Source organism: Manis pentadactyla, chromosome 14, assembly GCF_030020395.1.
Source record: "Manis pentadactyla isolate mManPen7 chromosome 14, mManPen7.hap1, whole genome shotgun sequence".
NCBI lineage: Eukaryota > Metazoa > Chordata > Mammalia > Pholidota > Manidae > Manis > Manis pentadactyla.
In genome coordinates, this window is record NC_080032.1 from 27,313,395 (window position 1) to 27,333,622 (window position 20,228).

The following is a 20,228-nucleotide window of genomic DNA, read 5'->3' on the forward strand; positions in this document are numbered from 1 at the left end:
CTAGAAGGTGAGGAAAAAGAAAATGCCTTGCAGGGGACATGGCACCACTTCAAGTCAGACACCTGGCAGCTGGGATGGAGAAGCACCCACAAGGGAAGGATCTGGACAAAGAGACTTAAGCACTGAGCATTAACCTGCGTGTGTACGAATGAGGCCTGTGGACTGATTTTTTTACCAGTGAGTTAATCCAGACTGGCTCACCCTTGCAGTATGGACCTTTGAGCTAAATGCACTCCCTTTATGTTCAATCTTGTAGGTGTGGCAGATGCTAGGGGTGGCTCAACTTACCATCTTTTTATCCCTCCCTAGCTTATTCCCCTGTCCTATCAAGGCTGTGAAGCATAAAACGACGCTTCCAGGCTCCCTTGCAGCTACATGTAGGTTTGCAGCAAAGTTTAAATCCAGCAGGCCCACTCCCCTGGGACCTGGATGGAGAAGCAGGTTTGGAAACAACATCTGGGAAGGGGGTTAGGATTTCCCGGCAAGCACTCTGGGCCTGGTTCTTTTGGGGCTGCTGGGGTGGTTTTTCTGGCATCTAGGTCCTCGGGTCATCATGCCAAGTAGCTAGCAGGGGTGTTTGCTCTGCAGGGATGGTCATTCTTCAGGTCTGTGTTTTATCCCTGGCTGCCTCATCCTTTGATATGCAGTAAATAAATTCAATGGCTCTCCAAGAGTTTCTGAACTGTGTAGTATCCTTTAATGAAACCTCTTCTGCCTAGAGGCCTACTTAGCTAAGGGGACTCTGTTGTCTGCAACTAAAAGTTCTGATCAATACCTTAAATCTGAGGTGGGGCCAGGTGTATGTACATTTAGCAAGGTTGCCCCCAGAAATTCCTGTGCTTTGGGAACTACTGACAGTGCACACACCTCATTTTTCAGATGATGAAATTAAGGCCCACAAAGGGAACTGGCTTGCTCACAGCCACACAGCCAGTCAGTGGCAGAGTCAAATGTAACACAGCATCTCCTGATTTCTAGTCCCATGTTCTTGACAGCCTCCTCTTCTGGGATAGAAAGTCATCAAGAATGAAATCATAAGACACCAAGTGAGTTTCCCCAGACCAAGGTCAACAAGCTGGGATGTGGGAACCAAATCCAACTGCTGCCTGTTTTTACATAGTTTCACTGGAACTCAGCCTGGCCACATGTTCATGTTTCACCTCTGGCAGTTTTTGTGTTAGAACATGTTGAATAATTGTGTCAGGAAATGTATAGCGAAGCCTAAAGTATTAATTGTCAGGACATTTGCAGAAAAGTTTGCCAGCACTTGTTTTAGGAAGTCAGAGAAGGGGAAGTTGGAAATGCTTTCTGGAGCTGCTGAATCCATAGACTAAACATTGGTAGAAATAAGAAGGGAAGGCTTTCTAGGTGTATCTCAGGCTGGTATCCATTGTTTCCAGGTGAATTGAGGGGGATTTTCCACAACACATTAAGAAGAAACACCAAATATGCTTAAACTCTGCATCCCAAGCAAGCACTGGTTCCCTTGTAGAGGCTGGAGAAATGCTTCCCTTTGCTGGGGCCGAGAATCAGTGAAGGATGTACCCACCCAATATCTGGGGTTTGCTCAAAAGTGGTGCTAGTTCTTCACCCCAGTGCCCTCAGCCCTGCCCAGGGGCTGGTACAGGAGGTAACGGGAAGGTCGCTGCACCCCCTAGCCCTGGGACTAAAGAATTTCCCTTATGCTCTTTGGGTTGGAAGTGGGGCCGAGATCACGATGTATAAGATGCTGGCTGTCCCTCTTGGGGGAAACCAAGTCCAGCGTCTGGAGTGAAACCAAGTACAGTGCCTGGAGCACCAAGCCATGGGCTGTGCAATCTCAAGAGTGAATTCTTTGCCCTGGGAAATGAGGGTGAAATGTCTGGAGTCTGGAATGTCTCCAAACTAAAAGACAAGTTCTAAGTCTGGCAGCTCAGGCCAGAGGCAATCAGCTGCTCGTCTCAACTTCTGGAAATCCTCCCTGCGTGTTCTGGTCCAGTCTCTTTCATCACTGGGTGACAGATGCACCCTCATTTCAGGACATAATCTTGCTGTTTCAGCAAGAACCCCAGCTTTGGCCTCTTTTCATCTTCAGCAGAGCGGGGCACCAGCCTGCCCTGCATGATGGAGACATCCAGTGGCTATTTGATGGACTCTGTTTAGCAAACAACTCACTTTCCTAGTGGTGGGTGAGGCAAAAATCCAGTTGTCCCAAGACTCCATCATGGCCCCAAAGGGATGCCTATACTGGAATAATGCTAGGAAGTTTGCAGGATGTCTTTGATCCATGCCCATCTTTCTTCTTATAAAACTCTTCTCTTGAGCATCATGACAGCTCACATCACCTCTCTGAGACTCAGTTTCCCCATCTAGACAATTGAAATGAGGGCACTCCCATTGTACGCGGAAGACATGCAGAAGGGGCTAGCACAGCTTCTCCTCCAGCTGCATCCTTTCCCACTGAAATGACGCTAAAGAAGGCCATCAGGAGGGTGCAGCGCTGGACAAGAGAAAACAGAAGAGGTGTTTTTCTTTCTGGCTTTGAAAGATATTATATGATTTTCATGAGAAATGGGGTTACCGTCCTAGGGGATTCTGAAGTGAACATAAGAATAAAGACAGCAAACGTCATGTATGATATGTCCCTGATGTACCAGGTTCCATGGTTACATTATTCTGAATCCTGCTACAAACCCTGACCGTGGAAATTACAATTCCTATTTTACCCAAGTGCCAGAGCAGAGACTTTCTTATATTCCTGCACCCAGGAAGTATGTCTGTATCTGCTGGGTCTTCAACCATAGAGAGAAGGCAACAGCTGGGCAGGTGTCCGTTCGAAGCATGCCACAGCCTGGCACTCAATCTCCTACCGCATGTGAGCCAACTGAACTCAATTTTGGTCTCAGAACAGAAAAAGTCAAACATTCCACAGTCTGAGGGATACTCTAGCTTTCCACAGAGCTGTACTGAATTCCGGGTCAGAGTGTCATTGGGGGCATGTGCCTATTAGAACTTTGAATCAGTTTTGCAGGGAGCTGGAGACATCAGGCAAACAGAAGAAACAATTCTGTGTCTATAGGAACCTCGGGCACGAGGCTGCAAATAAAGGCTATTCAAGAGTAACCGGACAGGGATAAGGGGCCTCAGGATTAGACACTCTGACTGAAGGCAAGGAATTCCCCTGGAAGGAACAGAATCAACTCTTGTATTTGTTTACTTCTGTGCAGCCATATCACTTCCTGCTCCCCCTTCCCACATGGTCTCCATGCTTTTCATCCCTAAAAACTGCACAATGTCATATATCCAAATTAAAGTCAGTGAAACTATACAGCTGACCCTTGGACGGCATGGGTTTGAATGGCACAGGTCCACTTCTATGTGGGTTATTTTTTAAAAATCTATAATAAGACTTTTTGGAGATTTGTGACAATTTGAAAAAATGTTCTCTTTTCTCTAGCTTACTTTATTGTAAGAATATAGCATATAATACGTGTAACATACAAAACGTGTTAATCAACTGTTTCAATTATTGGTAAGGTTTCTGGGCCAACAGTGAGCTATTAGCAGTTAAGTTTTGGGGGAGTCAGAAGTTATACATGAATTTTCAACAGCAAGGGGGGTCTCCACCCCTAATGCCCACATTTGAGGATCAACTGCATTTTGAAATTTGAGCCTTTTGTGGGTGATGAGGGGAAATAAGACTATATGATGCCTGTGGTCCCCACTCAGTTCATCCAACTGGACACATCACTCCTTCACTCCCACCAATGGCTGCCTTATGGGAAGGCAGGCCAGTGACACTGAGGGTGAAAAAATTTTCTGGAGAAGCTGTAAATCTGGAGTTTTTCTATAAAATATCTGGATTTTTAAATATAAGAACCATAACCCTTTAGCCCCGATGTGTGGCTCAAACATCTGTGTGGGCTGTTGTTTGACAATCTCTGGCTTAGGAAAACGGTAGCTCTGCATTCTGGAAGCAGCATTTCATAGTGCTGTGATTCGGGGTGGGAGGCCCCTGTCCTAAGGATGATGGACTGTGGTGATTTCCAGGACCCTTAGTGTGCTGCAGGTTGGAGCAGAGGTGGCCATGGGGCTGGAGTTGTTCCTAGTACCACCCTTTGCTTCCACTTACTCCTGCTACAGTAAAAGCATCTCCAGCCTTACATGTTGTAAATATTGGACCTTCAGGATGTATTTTATACAACGAATGAAAAAGAAAATTAGGGATGAAGGAAGGAATGAGATGAGGGAAGGAGAGAGGGAAGTCAGGTGTTCAAGTCAGCACTATAACCCATCCACGCTCTTACGATTCCCGCCATGGGCGTCCAAACAGATCCTGAGTTCAGATCCCAGGTTCCCCCCTTACCAGCTGGGTAACTCTGGGCAACTCTGCCTCCCTGTCCTATTTGCAAAGTGTGGATGCTATGCCTTCCCCATTCAGAGTTGATGTGAGGGTAAGTAAGAGAGCAGATAAATCTGCACTCAGAACAGAGCCTGGCACCAGCCAACATCAATACATGTTAGCTGGTATTGTTTTTAACAGGATCTGGGCATTACATTTGTTCTCAGTGACATTAGGTCTGACTGCCTCAAGCCTCCTAAAACATGCCCTCCAGGGCTGGGCTGGGAGCTCCCTAAAGATAAGCCACAGCAGTGGTGCTGAGTCTCTGCCACTCATCAGACAGAGACACACAATGCGTGTACTATACAGACACATTATGTGATACTATAGTATACATTTTCTTGGAGACCAAAAAAAGAAATCTGTCTGCAAGTCTCTCTGTGGTTGTTGCTCCCCTACTGTCTTTGAGCCGAATGAAATCTATGCTAAGCTTTTGTCTTAAAGAGACCAACAGCCCTCCATGTCAGACCTTATGGGGCTTGTGATATTGTTGGAGAAATAAAGAGAGGAATTTAAACATTTAAGTGACTCCAGAGAGCACCCAGGAACCACCACTTGCTAAATCAATAGGGTAGATTTATTGCAGTAACTCTTGAAAGAAATTTTCAAAATTGGCTTAAAAAAAAAGGAAGACTCTTACTCAAAAGCAAATAAATTCCTCCAATAGTCACAATCAAGTTTGGACTACTAGAAACCCAATTTTCCAAACCTCTTGGCTATTGAACTCTTATCTTGTAAGAAAATGAAGTCTGGGGGTGCGTTAAGGATCCATAATAGCTTTACCTCCCTACTATGGGGTGTGAGGGATTTCAGCTTCAAAGCCAGCCCTCTTTGACAGTATATTGCCTACAGAAAGAAATGAGACCAACAAAAAGAAGAAATCAATCTTATAATAGGGAAACTGCTCTAGAACAGAATCGTCCAAAACAAAATGTTTTATTCATTCTGCTTCATGTGTATTTCATGAAGGCAATGAACACATATTTCCCTCCGGGAAGGCTTTATTAGATTGTCCCATTGACCCCAACGTCAACACCAATGCCCCGCGATCTCTGAGAGCTCTCCGCGGTGCTGAAGCACATCAGTGTGAGCCACAAGTTGCAAGCAACAGAACACACCTTGCACTGATTGATGAAGGAAAGGGGATTTAACAAGGTCTCAAAACTATTAGGAAGTGTGGAGAGAAAGACAGGGAAAATAGGTGGGAGCAAAGGAAAGGCACAAAATGAGGGCCTTGGACAAAACCAGCTCTAGACAGGACACCAGTGCTGATGGCAAAACTAATTTTCTACTGTCCTTGTTCCTTTGCATTATTAAGCAATGTGCTGCTGAGTGGGGGTATCTGATTGGCTGAGCTCAGAAGACACGCTCTAACCCAATATGCCAGGGCAGTGGACAGGAGAGGGCCTGCTATTGAGGGAATCCCCAGTTTCATCCCTGCTGTCTGCAGGTAACATACAGGACAGAATTCGGGATGTGGAATAACGGTGAAGGACAAAGGGAGGAGAAACACTTTTGAAGGTTGCCTTGTTTCCAAGCACAGTTGGATTAGATTATGAGTTTGGACTTAAAACTATTTTTGCCTTCTCTCTAACCCAGTCCCCAAAGCTTAAAGTTTTACAGGAGCAGAGAAATGTATGGAGGGGAGAGGAAAGACAGTACTTCACCGCAAATCATATTGATGGCCATGCCATTGTTTCAAAGGAGAGGCAACCCTTAGGGAAGTAATCTGAGCCTGTCATCCTATAAAGCAGGAGCTTTCAACCTCAGCTGAATGTTATGATCATCTGGGGAGATTAAAAGAAAAACTACTGATACCTAGACCTACTCAGGACCAAAGGAATCAGAATCTCAAGAGGTGCCACTCAGACATTAGTACTTTTAAGGCTCAGATGATTTTAATGCTCAGCCAAAGTCAACATTACTGTTATACACAAAAAGCTTCTCTCTCTGTGATCATTGAGTATTTTGCTTCTGAATTATTATTATTTTTAGTTTCCTAGTGTCTAGGCAGCAATTGTATTGGGTAGGTATTACAACCACGGACTCTGAAATCAGACACACTTGGGTCTGAATTCTGACTTTTTCATTCAGTGGGGCCAGGTGGAGTCTTCTTGGGCAGGTTACTTAACCCATTAGGTCTCAGCTTTGGTGACAATCTGGAATTATTTGGTGCAGAAGTTTTAAAAAATTCTATGCCTGGTCTCACCACAGTGATCTTCCTCTCACTGGTCTGGAGTAGGGCCTGGACACTGGGATTCTGATGGACTCCCTGGGTGATTCTAATACCCAGCAAAGTTTAAGAACCACTAGCCTCACCTCTGCAGGAATCAATTTCTTGATCTGCAATAAGCCGCTCCCATGAGGCTGTTGCAAGGATAAACAATATAACCACATGTAGAGCTTAGTGCATATGATAGCAACTATATATCAAGTGGCAGCTCTTACATGACTACAATGTTTCTCCTGTCCCATAACCTGACAGGACATGCATCTCTTCATCCTCCCAAGGCTCTATGTCCTGGGATTCACTGAACACAGCAGGTGGGAAAAAGCAAGACTTTACCCAAGCTCCCCAGGTCCTACCCTAATTGTCTCTCTTACGCATCAAGTTTGCACCCAGCTCTGCCCCTGATTTGGCTAGACTAGGTCCTGTCACTTATTTTCCTGGCTGCAGCAGAGCAGATGAGAGTGAACACCTCTCAGAGTCAAAACCTCAGATGTGGATCCCACACTTGGCCTTGGGACATTAGTCAAGTGCTGCATGCTCTCAAACCCCAGTTTCCTCATCCCTGAAGGTGAGATATACATTCTGGTCATGGAGGGTGTTGTGCCTATTTAGGGAGATAAACGTGCATGCTTAACACACGTAGGAGCCTGGCACAGAGCTATGTAAACATTGATAGCAGATCCAATTAATAAAAGAAACAGGTTGGTGAGAGGGACACAGGTAAACTGAACAAAACCACAGACCAAACTGATCCCTTGGTAGGTAGGGAGAGACATGGATGCTCCCAGTTCTTCTAGACCTCTCCTGTGGAAGCCCCCTCCACTGGCCCCAGGGGTCCGCTGGTCACATAGCTGAAGGCTCACTGTGGTCATGCATTCCTTCTGGTGCTGGTTTTTCCATGGCGTTTCCTGAAGTGGGACCTGTGTACCTAACAGACCAGGAGTGTATGATACATTAATTCCTAAGCTATATATGATATATATATCTCATGTATATATTTTGCTAAAATATGAGCAAAATTAAGTCACACTTTAGGAAGTGCAGATGCCAAGAAGGCCTCAAAGGTCCATCTGGAAGAGGCATGGCCCCACATGACACCCAGAAGACTCCTGGGGATTCTGCAGCCACCACAGTGCTATCATGGTGGTCTCTGCCCTGGAGGAAAAGAACTGAGCTAATTCCTTCAGATTCAGCTGGGCCATGAGGCTGCCCAGGTGCAAGAGCATTTGGAGAGAGAAAGAACCTGGCCATCCTGGCTCCAAGTGATTCTGCCAGATAAGTTTATCTCCATAGCAGAGCCTGGGGAGAACCAACAGTGGAATTGCCCAGAAAATTCCTACTTATTGTGAGAAATAATAGCTTTTGAAGACAGTTACATAGCAATCGAGAACCCATGAAGGCTCTGACTGATATGGTTCTTTCTCCTGATTCCAAAGCAACCCTAGAGTACATGCACTTTTCTAGCAGATATGGCAGAGGTGCAAAAGAATTAGCTCAGGATCCCAGGAGCAAGGACCTGAGGAGGAGCCCACCTCACCAACCAGCCTTCTAAGACCTGGCATGGTACAGGAAAGCATAGGATTTTCACCTTGTTTCAGGGGAGAGGACTGAAGGTAGCTGTGAGAGAGAGCAGAGGCAGGCCCTGCCCAGGCCTCAGTCTCCCACAGAAGGGCATCCATGAGCAGCAAAGATGTCAGGGACGGTGCACCCAGACATCCGGTAGACACTCAGACACCTCATGAATGTCAGCATTGAGCAATAACTAGGTCCAAGCACAAGTTAACACCCCTATGGATGACGTCACAGAGAGACCATCTGCAGACCTAGGGTTTCCCCACAGCCCAGAGTCATCACAACTCTCCCCACCTGGGTCAGCCTTGAGGAAAGTCAGGGGGACCTCCACAGACTGACCAAGTATCTTTAAACCTGAAGTGCCTTAGCAAACTTGAAATCAACCAGGTTAACTTCTCTGCTACCTAGTGGTATGGGGGATTAAGGCAGACATCAAGAGCATGACAGATACAGGAATTGAGTTGTACATATTGTTTGGCACACTGGGGCCTGTAGATTGGAAACATCCCCAGTATGCTTGTGAGCAGAAGCTGAAGGTGGCACAACAGATGTTTATGGAGTGACCGGTCTGAGCCCAGCCCTGGGATTAGCAATGCTTCCATCTTCCAAATCCAGATAAAACCACATCCCTCTCCCCCACTACTGGTCTGCTCCTACTGCACCAGTTTATTCTCTTTTGACCTTCTCAGTATTGCTCAGAGCTGCCACGCTTCCTTCTACCTCAGCCTCTTTGCATGCACTTTCCTCCCAGACATCACCCCGTGGTGCACTCACCATCATCCAGAGCTCACTCGGCCCCTTTATCTGCACCACCACATGGCGCACTATACATTCACATGCATTTGGTCATCCACCATCTGCCTCCCCGCCTCCCCAACTCCACCATGAGTTCCACAAAAGCGAGGACGTTACACCATTCCCCGTTACATCCTCAGGATGCATCACAGTGCTGACCCACAGGAGGTGCTCAATAAATATTTGCTGAATGAACAATGAATGAGGGATTGCTCCAGGAGCTGTTCCCTGATATTCACACTTTCCTTTCATTCCACTAGTCTGGTTAATATTAATTTCCACTCAAGGAGGGAGTAGGAGTCTACTTAGCTGGAGAGGAGGGCAGAAGCATCCTTTGAAGCTATCAGCCTTTCCAGAAGGGTTGAATTCATTCCAAGAGAGAAGCAGGAAGCAGAGCCCACTTGGAGACCTTCCAGGGAAGACATGCCTCAAGGTCCACTATTAAAACTTTGTGTTTTCCAAGTATCACAGAAGACAGAAATTGGATCTGCTCCAAAGCTTGCTATTGAATTTTATGCCTGCTGAGCTCCACTCAATACATAATGAAGAGGCTGAATTAACTATGCAAAAGTATAATTTACAGTTAATGTTTGTAATTGATGAGTTGAGGGGCTCAGTGGCAGCACAAACTGCTCAGACTAAAAGGACCAGCGGGGATGAAGGGAAGTTTTACTCTTAGAATATAAGCCATACTCTGCCCGGCCCCAGATCATTCACCCATTCATCCACCCATCAAGCATTTGCTAAGGACCCACTTGTGCCAGGCACTGCCCTTTGATTCCAGAGATACAGAAGGGACTGTACTATAGTCCACAGCGGGCAGGTCACAGACTGCCATGAGGAGCCCCCAAACTGCTATCAGTTCCCCATTTATTTGGCTAATGACAGTGAGGAGAAAGACTGGAGTCCAGAGGCAGTGCTATCTTGGAGGGCTTTTCTCTTGTCCTTGGTTCCCTCCTGCAGCATCCAGCACTTTGCTTGTGGGGATCCATCTTATCCCATTCAGAAGAGTTTATGCTAACAATCTGCCCTCCTGTTTAATGTCCTAAGCCCAACCACATGGTAGAATTACTTTGAATCTTCCCAGAAGGGCACGTTCAAGGGTAAAGCTGATTTGGGGGAAGCACAAGTAAGCTGAACAAAAGGCAAGAAGCGGTGAATGCCCCTCAGGAGGAGAATGGTTGAAATGCAGAGCATCAGTAACTCTCCACGAACCTGCCATTTGTCACTGCTCAATAGAGAAATCAACTGAGGGGTGGCCCAGCTTGTCCTTACAAACTTTCCCTGCAGTTTCCGGAGGCCCCTCAGTGTCCTGGAGGCAGGCACGGGGCCAGGCCTCCTTGCAAAAGCTTTCCCTCTCAACTTGACTGAGTGTATTTGCACCACTTGGCATCTCCACTTCAGGAAAAGCCTTTATTAAGTGCCTTGAAAGCATTCCTAATGGAAAATAGATGAGCTGAAAAGGACTGCTTCCATCAAAGAGAATCAAGTCTCCAGTTACACGAGAGGTTTGTATCGTGAAGATGACGAAGTGTTTGACTAAATCGGCATTAAGTGGATTTCAACAAGAAGAGCTCCTGAGTGGTGATGTGGAAGCCTGACAGGCTGTCCTACTATGTGCAGGGGGCAGGTCCTCCAAGCTGTGCTTCCCAGCGCCTCAGGACCCACATAAAAGGCAGCCCTCTGTGACGGGACATTGGATCTGGAATCAAGAAATGGCTATATACCCCAGTGCAATGGATATTTCTCATTTCAGAGCATCCCAGGATGCATCCAATTGAATGCAATTTAATAGCACAGCAGCTCCCTTTTGGAGAATCAGCCTTCTCCTGTTATACTGAGCTGCCATGGGAAGTTAATTTCTGGAGGTCTCCCTCACTTTAAAGATTCAGTGGCCAACTCCTCCCTTTTTCCAGTTCTGTACAGCCGACGTGGCTTACCCAGGTGGGTGCACCTTCATGGGCCCTTGACAACAAGGGTTGTAGAGGAGGGGAAAAAACAAGGAATGGCTGAGTCACGTCATTGCTCTGGCCAAGGCTAGCTGATCGCTCTGCCTTGAGATCCTGTCATAGTCCTACTGCCCTGTCCCCTGAATTTCGCTGTTCTCATACTTTCCACCTCTTATGAAGTCCACCCTTCTCCCTCTTAGGATCTCATGACCTCCTAGTATGGTCAAGTTGGCTTAGGTCACTCACTCAGCTTTGGTTTCTCTTTGCTTTGCAGCTAATAACTGTGACCAATAAACCTGTTCTATCCTTGCCCCTCCCTGCACCTCAGTTTCCCTACAAGGAAGATATGGAAAAATGACCAGATAATGTCTGTGTCATGCTTTAACATGCTGGACATGAAGGCGTTTATCCCACCAGACGTCAGCACTTTGGGAAGGCGGAGCCTAGAGAAAGAGTATTCAGAGGATGGCTTGCCTTCCTCACATCCCCTGGAAGCTGCATCAGAAACTCCTTTTGTCTCCAAACAGTTCCTTGGCTTCTGACTCCGAGTGGTCTGACTTGCAAGGCAGGTGTATGCCATGAACAAATGTCTCCTCTGTGAGCCATCACCAGCACAGCCAGAGAACTGGGTATGCAGGAAAGATGCAGTGGATGGAAAAATAAACGAAGGGTCAAAACACTATTTCCCCACTCTTTTCTCCAGGGAGCAATGTTTTCCTTCTAGCTTCCCTGGCCATTTGGATCCATCCTAAGAATGGAGTGCTTGCTGGCAGATAGCTCACTTCCTTCTCCTATATGAGGGATGCAGCCACCCCCGGACGCAGTTTCCCTTCAGCAGCCGAGGAGGACAACTGGGGGCAGTGGGGGTGGGAGTTTTCAAATCAAAGGCACCGAAGCTGTAACTATTTAGCTGAGGCAATCCAAGGGGACCTGCAATTTAGAAAAAGCCATGCTTAGGTGTCTTGAAAACTGCCCGAAGTGAGAGAAAAGATGCTGAAATGAACCACATCCTTTGAGAAATCAGTTTAAAGTCTGCAATTTCATCTCTGAGTAAACTCTGCTTAGGTGGACTCCCCGGACTTAGGGCTGCGGAGAATTGAATAATACTGTGTTCAGCCTGGAAATGGAAACATTATCCTTCTTGAAAAATAGTTTCAATCCCAGAGCCCTGGCGTGCTAAAGTGTTATGAAGCCCCTGCGACTGCCGCTCTTTCACTTTCTTCAATGTGCGGCCTCGTTTGGGAGGGATCCTGGCCAGGATGGCAGCTCTGCATTCTCTGGGAGCAGGACCGGGGGGCCTGGCTACCCTTTGGCACCACGCCCCACTCGCTCCTTCATGAAATGTTTCCCGGGTGCCTACCATGTGCAAGGCGATTTTTGAGGAACTGGGGACACAGAGCAACAAAACAGAGACCCTGTGTGTCCCATAGAGCTTTTATTCTGGTGTTTGGGACTGGCAGGAGTTGTGGGGAGACTGACAGTAAACAGACTCACAGGCAGTGACAGAGGTGTTAACAGTGGATAAGGAACACTCAGCACTCAGCCTCACACAGAGGTGCTTGAGCGATGGTAGCTCAAATATGATCCCATAGGAGCATCTCCTTGCCCTGGCCTCCTACACTATAGGGGCCCTGCTGGGAATCTGTGCAAAGGATGCTCAGGCCCCAGAGAGGCTGTAGGAAGAGGGCTTCACTTGGCCTAGTTTCTTTGTCCTCTCGTTTCCTCCACTGGAGTCTCAGAACAAGCCTCAGGTGGGGTACGCACAGGAGCCCCATACCTTTTCCAGCCCTAGGAGGGTCAGCGGGGAGAACCAGGCTCCTAACACCAGCCAGCACTCTGCCCAGGATTCTGTAGGCAAGCATGAGGCGGTTGACTGGAACGAACACTGCAGAGTCCTGGGGAGGGGGTGGGGGACAGGAACCACATAACTTTTCTCCTGTCAGCACAACTGCCCAGTGAACTGGGTAGTACTGGGTTCGACGGGAAACAAATATGAGCCAGTATTTACGGTGCATCTGCACCATGCTGGGTCTTTAAGGTACATTAGTTCACATAGTCCTCAAAATGACCCTAAAAAGTAATCCAATTCCAGCTCACCAGAACACCCAGAACTTGTGAGATGGGACTTGAACCCAGATCTGCCAGAGCCCAATTCCCATGCAGGCGTCAAACATATCCAGGCAAAACCCTGTGTTCTATCTGCTGTCTGTGTGACGCTGGGCACGGGTCTCTGTACTGAGACGTCACAACCACTCCGGAACTGGCTTAAAGATGAAAAACACCAGGCTTCCAGCCCAGTTGAGGACAGAGATCTTTCCTTGCTTCAATTTGAAGAGAAAGGAGAGAAAAGACAGGAGATAAGGACAGAGGGGGAGCGAGACAGAGAGGGAGGGGATGGAGCGCCGAGGACGAGGAGCCGCCCAGGTCCGCCCTGCGCCCACCGCAGCCAGGCTAGCAGAAGGAGCGTGGTCCTCAGACCTCCCATAAGGGCCCAGGCCTCTCAGTCCTTGGTGACGCCGAAAGGCAGGCCAGGCCCCAGAGGTCCAATGGCCCCAAGGAAAGTGACCTGGTGGGTCTCTGAGCCCTCGCTCTGGGGCTCTGGGGGCCAGCCACCTTGCTCTCCCCAGCCCTCCTGCAGGGAGCCAGCAGGTGCTCCCTCCCTGCAGTCCTGACAGGTGACCCTTCAGCCCTGGCTCCCATTTCCAGTGATGACAGAAAACCTGGCACTTCTTGAGGTGGCCAGTTTCATCTGTCAGCAGCTGGCTTGCTAGAAAGTTCTTATTTGTATGGTGTGGACATCTGCGGGGTAACATCCCACTGTGGCCCCAGTGCAGCCCTGGGGTGCCACAGAGGACTTCATGCATTCCTTTATTTGTTCCTTTGGCCAATCAGCCAATCATTTGTTCATATTCCAAGCATGTGACAAATGCTAGGATCTGCTGGAGGCATGTGGAAAATAGAAAGGTAAGGACACTAGTGCTTCCCTCCCATGGGGGCTCTATAATGAGGACCAGGGGCCAGTGAGTAGGACACAGGAATGAGTGACATACCCCAGGCAGCCTCATGTGTGACAGCACCTTCTGCTCAGCCCGGTGCTGGGAGATGATAAAGAGCAGCAGGAACCCCGGGGACTCGGAGCCCGCAACAGATGTCCTTGTAAAATCAGCGCAGGCTTTGCACTGCATGCAGGAAATAGACTCCTAGGTTTGCAAGCACATTCCTTACTTTCTTTTGCATCCTGCGCATAGCAGGCTAAAGCTACGGTCCTACAACCCAAGGTGATGTGCAACTAAAAGGCTCCAAGTACTCATAAATAAATTGGTAAATAGATGGATAAATAATACACACACACATGCAGTTTGGAAAGGGACCTTTGCACTATCTATTGCTTAAGCTTTATTTTCTAATACTTTAGACCCTTGGCTCATTTCTTCATCTTTAAAATAGGACATGTGAAAGTGTCCCCTCCCAGGGACTTTACAAGGATGAAATGAATTGATGTATAGAATGTGCTCTGAACACAGTGTGACCCAGAGCACACTCTCTGTCGGTGTTAAGATTCTATTGCTGTTACTTTTATGACTATCATCCACTAGGGCAGGTCTCCAAACTTCAAATTTGGAACACACACCACCTGCATGACCTTTGGCCAATCTAAGTACACTTTGCTTCGTTATTCACTCTGCATTTTCTCTGTAAATGGTCTCACATTTTCCTTAAACTTCATGCATTTACAAAACAGAGAGTTTTACATCAGTCCATCAGGTTGGATATGAGGTCCACTGCCAGTACAAAATAAACCAGGGGGACACACTTATGGTGATGCAAAGTGCCCTGAGCCCAAAGGCTGCTCTGTAAGCTGCTCATGTGGAGGATCTGGGGAGCACATGGGATGGGAGATCACTTGCTTTCTTTGTGATCTGACTGATCTGATGTCACCATGTGTGTGACCTACACAGAGCCATCTTACCAGATACTTTGGGAATGCTGATTTTGTGGCTCAACACCACTGCCAGGAGGTGGTGAATGAATAGCACCAGGAAATCCTGCCACCTTTATCCTTCCTCCTTCATGGCTCAAAGTGGCCACAATCCATACCCTAACTGAAAAGTGATGGCCAGTCACTTGGATCAGGGTCCCCAATCCCTTGCACTACCTTTCTCTCCACTCCCGGAGCGCTCTGCACTTGTTCAGGTGATAAGCAGCTACCTGGGCACCTTCTCAGGGAAGCCAAGGTTTCTAGTACCACAGAAAGGTCCCCAGGCTCTGACCCCAGTGTAGCTGCAGAGGTGCATTCAGGATGGAAAGACGTGGGGGAGATACAGCAAAACCATGGCTGTGGCGCGCTTACTGCTTGGGGTCCTTCTGGTCAATTTAGTTGAAATTGGCTTTATGTAAGTGGTCGGGGGGGCATCTTCCTTCTCACTTCTGTTGGGTTTCTGTTTACTATTTGCCACGTTTTTCTTTCCACAAAAGGCATGATTGTTTCTCTTAAAAGAAAGAGAAAGGAGAAAACAGGGAAGATGTGGAGGAAAAGTCTCAAACATCGTTAAGGAATATTGAAGTAAAAACAGCAGTTTGGCGGCTTTATTTGCTAACGTAACAGTGGAAAAATACAAGTCCGAATCCCTTTTCACCCGGTAGCTGATGATCCTTTCAACCACCACAGAGCAGAATTCTGGTCTTGCAAACTAGGTCAGAGATTGCTAAATATATACCGTTAAATATATCTTTATACTATACACTATATACTTACATAAACACAATATATTAATATAAATAGATATATAAATTACATATGTGCATACATTATATACTTATAACATGTTCAAGTATATTTGGCTATTGTAATTACCATTTTTGACTCTCAGAGATACTTTAAAATGCAACACATGTACATAGTAACAAAAATGCATGCACTGCAAAAAATACGGTGTAAACAGGGTTTCTCTCCCATCCCTGACACTTAATTTCTCAAATCCTCTCACAAGGTAGTGCTTTCCAACAACCTGCTGTTTACAAGAATATTCTTTTGTTTCATTTTTTATTTTGAATTGCTGTAAAATACACATTACATAAAATTTACCACCCTAACCAATTTTGAGCGTGTAGTTCAGGGGCGTTAAGGGCATTCACACTGTTGTGCACCCATCCCCGCCTTCATCTCCAGAACTCCCTTCATCTTGCAAAAGGAAGACTCTGTCCCCTTTGGACACTCACCCCCACCTCCCGCCCCAGCCCCTGGCGCCCTCCATCCTACTCTCTGTCTGTCATTCTGACTCCTCATCTAGGTGGAATCGTACAGTGTTTGTCTCATTGTGATGGCTTATTTCACTTTGCATAATAATGTCCTCAAAAATGGGTGCTGAAGTGCCCCCTTTATTTTTTTTTTAATCTCAAATGTTCACATGCCACACACACTACTAGGTGTCTTGCTTTTTTCACTTAGTAATATTTCCATGAGAACTGTCCAGAGCAGCTGATACAGATAGAACTCATTTTAAATGGTTGTATAATAGTCCAATGAGTGGCAGGGCCAGTGTTTATCGGCCAGCCGTTTCCAGCCCACCAACAATGCTATACAAATGCCTGGGCAAACATGCCACATGTGTAACTGCAGGATGTGATTCATCAAGGGACCCTGCTGAGTCACAGGTTTGGGGCATTTAAAATCTTATATTATGAACTGCTATCCAAAGAGACGGTACTGCTGATGATCTCTATAGCGATGCCCTAGAATATGCATTTCCCACATCTGTGGTCATTTGGCTTGAAGAATTCAGGGCTCACAAAAGTGACCTCAGTCCGTCTCATGGCCACAGGCACGGAGGCAGTTGATTGTTGTTCAGGGATTCATTTTAGCCCCCAACGAACCATGCCTCCTGGAGTCAAGCCTTGTTTAGCAGCTCTAGGCTGGCCCTGTGATGGGTTTTGCCAAAGAGCACGTGGCAGAAGTGAGGCTGTGCTTGCCCCAGACCTAAGCCTTAAGAAGCTGTGAAACACACGTGGGCATGCATGCGCACGCACACACACACACAAATAATAATAATAGTAATAATGAAAACAGCCAGGGGAAACTCTGGGAGGTGATGGATGTGTTACCGTCTCGATGGCGGGGATGGTTTTATGGGTGCCTACTGATCCCCAAAACCTATACTCATTGAGTTGTATACATTAAATAAGCACACAATTTTCCATGTCAATCAGACCTCAATAAAGTGGTTAAAACAAAAAGAAGGTGTGGCAGCTTCTGCTTTGTGCTCTGGGGAAGGCCCACCTCCTATCCCCGAGCTGGCCATGGGGAGCAGTCCAACCAGCCGTGGGTGAGCCCCACGGACAGGAACCAAGGCCCCAGCTCGTGCCCTGACTGAGCTCCTAGGCAGCAGCAACCAGCACCAATCTGCAGCCACAGAGTGAGGCCATCTCGGACACTGGGGACTGGGGAGCAGTGGCCCCCTGATGCCATGGGAAGCAGTATGGGCTACCCCACCCCAAGGCTTACCCAGATTACAGGCATGTCATGAGCAGTAGAAAACACTGGTTGTAAAGTACATTTTGGGGTGGTCTGTTACACAGCAAATTAACCTTAAAATCATTCAAACCACAGTAGAATATGTATAAAAGGTAGGAAAACAACCTGAAACCCCAAGAGTGTTCTTGGTTGGAGGGAAGAGGCCCTGAGAACAACTACTTATGCTGGACTGTGCCAGGGGTAAAAAAAAGGTGTGTAGAAAGAGTTATGGCTCAAGAAGGGAAGAAACAACCCACTTTACGTTGGTAGGATTCAAGGAGGGCTTCATGGAGGAGGTGACATTTGCTCTGGGCCTCAAATGCTATTGCATCTTTCAAGCAGGAAACTCCAGAAAGTCCCTCATTAATTTATAATGGTTCTTGCTTCCTGGGAACTCCTTCCTACAGAGTCAGACTCAGTCAGGAGGTTTCCTTGGAAATGCATGTGGGTGGGGGCAGTGTGAGGCTGAAATGTAAAGTGATGTTGGAATTACTTCCAACACCAGCATCTCCAGCTTACCTCAGCAGCAAGCCACCTGCCTTTTAGCTTGGACTACAGAAATATGTCTGAGGACCAGTGCTTACCCTCAAGAGAATACCCAGGACTCACAGCCAGCAAGGGACATAGAGCTTTCTTTTGGCTTCTTGGGGTGGAAGGCGCACTGTAGGTCTTCCTCTAGGTACCTCCTTCGAGGGCTTCAAGACACCTACACAGCCAATAAGCAAAGATGCCCCAAGACCTCCTCCCTCTGTCTTGTCTTTGGGGGGGAATGGAACAGTGGGTGGGTGTCGCTGCCACACTGGCAGGGTTTGCCATCTTTAGTGGAGCTCACTTGGGCCTCGCAGGGCTGCCAGGTCCCCCAGGCAAGGCTTGGGGTGCGCTGATCAATGTGAGATGGGAACCCAGGGGCGGGGTTCCCTGCCTGCCCCAAGCTCTAGCCCCCCAGCTAATGATGGAGCTCTCGGGACCCCATGTCCGCCTGAGCCCGGCACGTCGTGGGGCCAAGGGGACAGGATCAGCAGTCTTCCGATGAACAGCGAGACCTTCCAGAGGGTGCTCCTTCCAACACAGACCCCTTTTGCACCTGGGGAGCAGCTCCTCATCCTTCAGTGCTCAGCTCAAATTCTCCTGTTGGGCATGTTTTTCTGGACCCCTATTTCCTCCCGCACTGCCTTTCCCCCCAACTCCAATTTCCCACGTAAGAGAGACCTAGACTCTCACCACAGGATTATTTCATCCTGGTGTGTCACATGCCTTCTTCATTTTCAAAAATTTCTTATTTGGGCATCAGGTTTAGAACTCTACCAGCCTCTAAGTCCATCTAGATAACCTGATGCTTGAGGCATCTATTGAACTGTGAACTTGGAAATGACTCATAATTAGGGGTGCAAAATTAAAGATGTTTGGAAGCCAATAGTGCATACTGACTTAGCCATTTCCCTGTTGTGCCCTTCAGGTTGTTTGCAGTGTTTTTCTCTTACAAAGAAAGCCTCCACGAGTAGTCTCGATGCCTCTGTGAGTTCTGCAGGTAACCACCCAGAAGTGGAATGGTCATCTCACTCACACATTGAATAGAAAATTCCAAATGGTTTCCAAATCGTCTGTACCAACTTAGAGTCCCACCTGGGGCAGCCGTGAGCCTGCCTCTCCTGCACCCTCAGCAAGATGGAGCTGATCAAAGGCTTGAATTGACAATGATCTTATAGGTGAGAAAGGAATCTGATGGTTGCTTTATTGTGCATTTCCCTAATTCCCAGCGAAGCTGAGCACTTTTCCTTAAGTTTATTGGCAACTTTTATTTCCTTTCCAGCAAGTGTCCTGTTCACCCTCTGTACCTATTTTTCACTGGGCTGTTTCTCTTTTCCTTATTATTGGTACAGCTCCCCATCTGCTAACATGAGCTGCAAGTATTCTCAACTTCCCCTTCATATGCTTGTCACCAGAACAAAGCCCTGGGGATCATCCTTGTCTCTCTATCACCCACTCCCTGGCTGCCACAGGCAGGGTGTTGTGTGCTGGGAAGACGCAGAAAGGCGTCACGGAGTTTGGGTCTGCTAAGCTGGGATGTGGCAGCTTCCTGCTGCCCTGAGCTCACAATGCCACTGCCCCTAATGGCACAAAACCATCGGCTATACATCACCCCCAATTCATCTCTTCAGGGGATGTGAATAAAACATCTGCTTTCTCCATTTCCTCCTAACTTAGTTCCTTTATGACTTGGCACCACTTGGATCGCCCTGAACCGGAGCCCCCTTGAGCTCATGCAGTAAAAAGAGAAGATGAGAAGTTGGGAAAATCGACATCAGCTGCCTGGCTCTGAAATACACTCCAGCTGGGTCTCAAATGTGTCTAACATCCTGGCTGGTCATTAGAATGGCCAACTTAGCATTTTAAAGACTGGGAAAGAGGTTCACATTCGAGGAGCCTGGGATTTTTTTTTTGTTCTAACCACCGTGATGAGAATCAATCGTCTTCAAAGGCAAGTCGAAGTGAACAGTGGAATGCCATGCAGCCCACCATGCACTGAGCTCCCTGCAGGGCACGGGAGAGGGTTTCGCTTGCCCGGACAGAAGCAGGAGGCTGCGAGGGGCCACCTCACCGACATATGCTGCACGTTTGCTCAAGGACTGGCTCTGTTTTGGAGCTCACTGTGAATTGCAAATTAAGCATGTCTTTTGTTAGTGTGTAGTTTAGAATGAAAGAAAACAAATTCCCAGAATAAGGACTCCAGCAGTGCCGCGACAGAGTCTGAGCGCTCCATCCGCGCCGGCCCACGCCCACGCTGCGCCT

General features: G+C 47.5%; 1 protein-coding gene across 2 annotated transcripts in view; it reads right to left on the reverse strand.

Moving 5' to 3' along the window:
* Window positions 1–20,228, reverse strand: part of TMEM132C (transmembrane protein 132C) — a 292,976-nt gene that overhangs the window by 66,712 nt on the left and 206,036 nt on the right. The gene's annotated exons all lie outside the window — the stretch shown is intronic.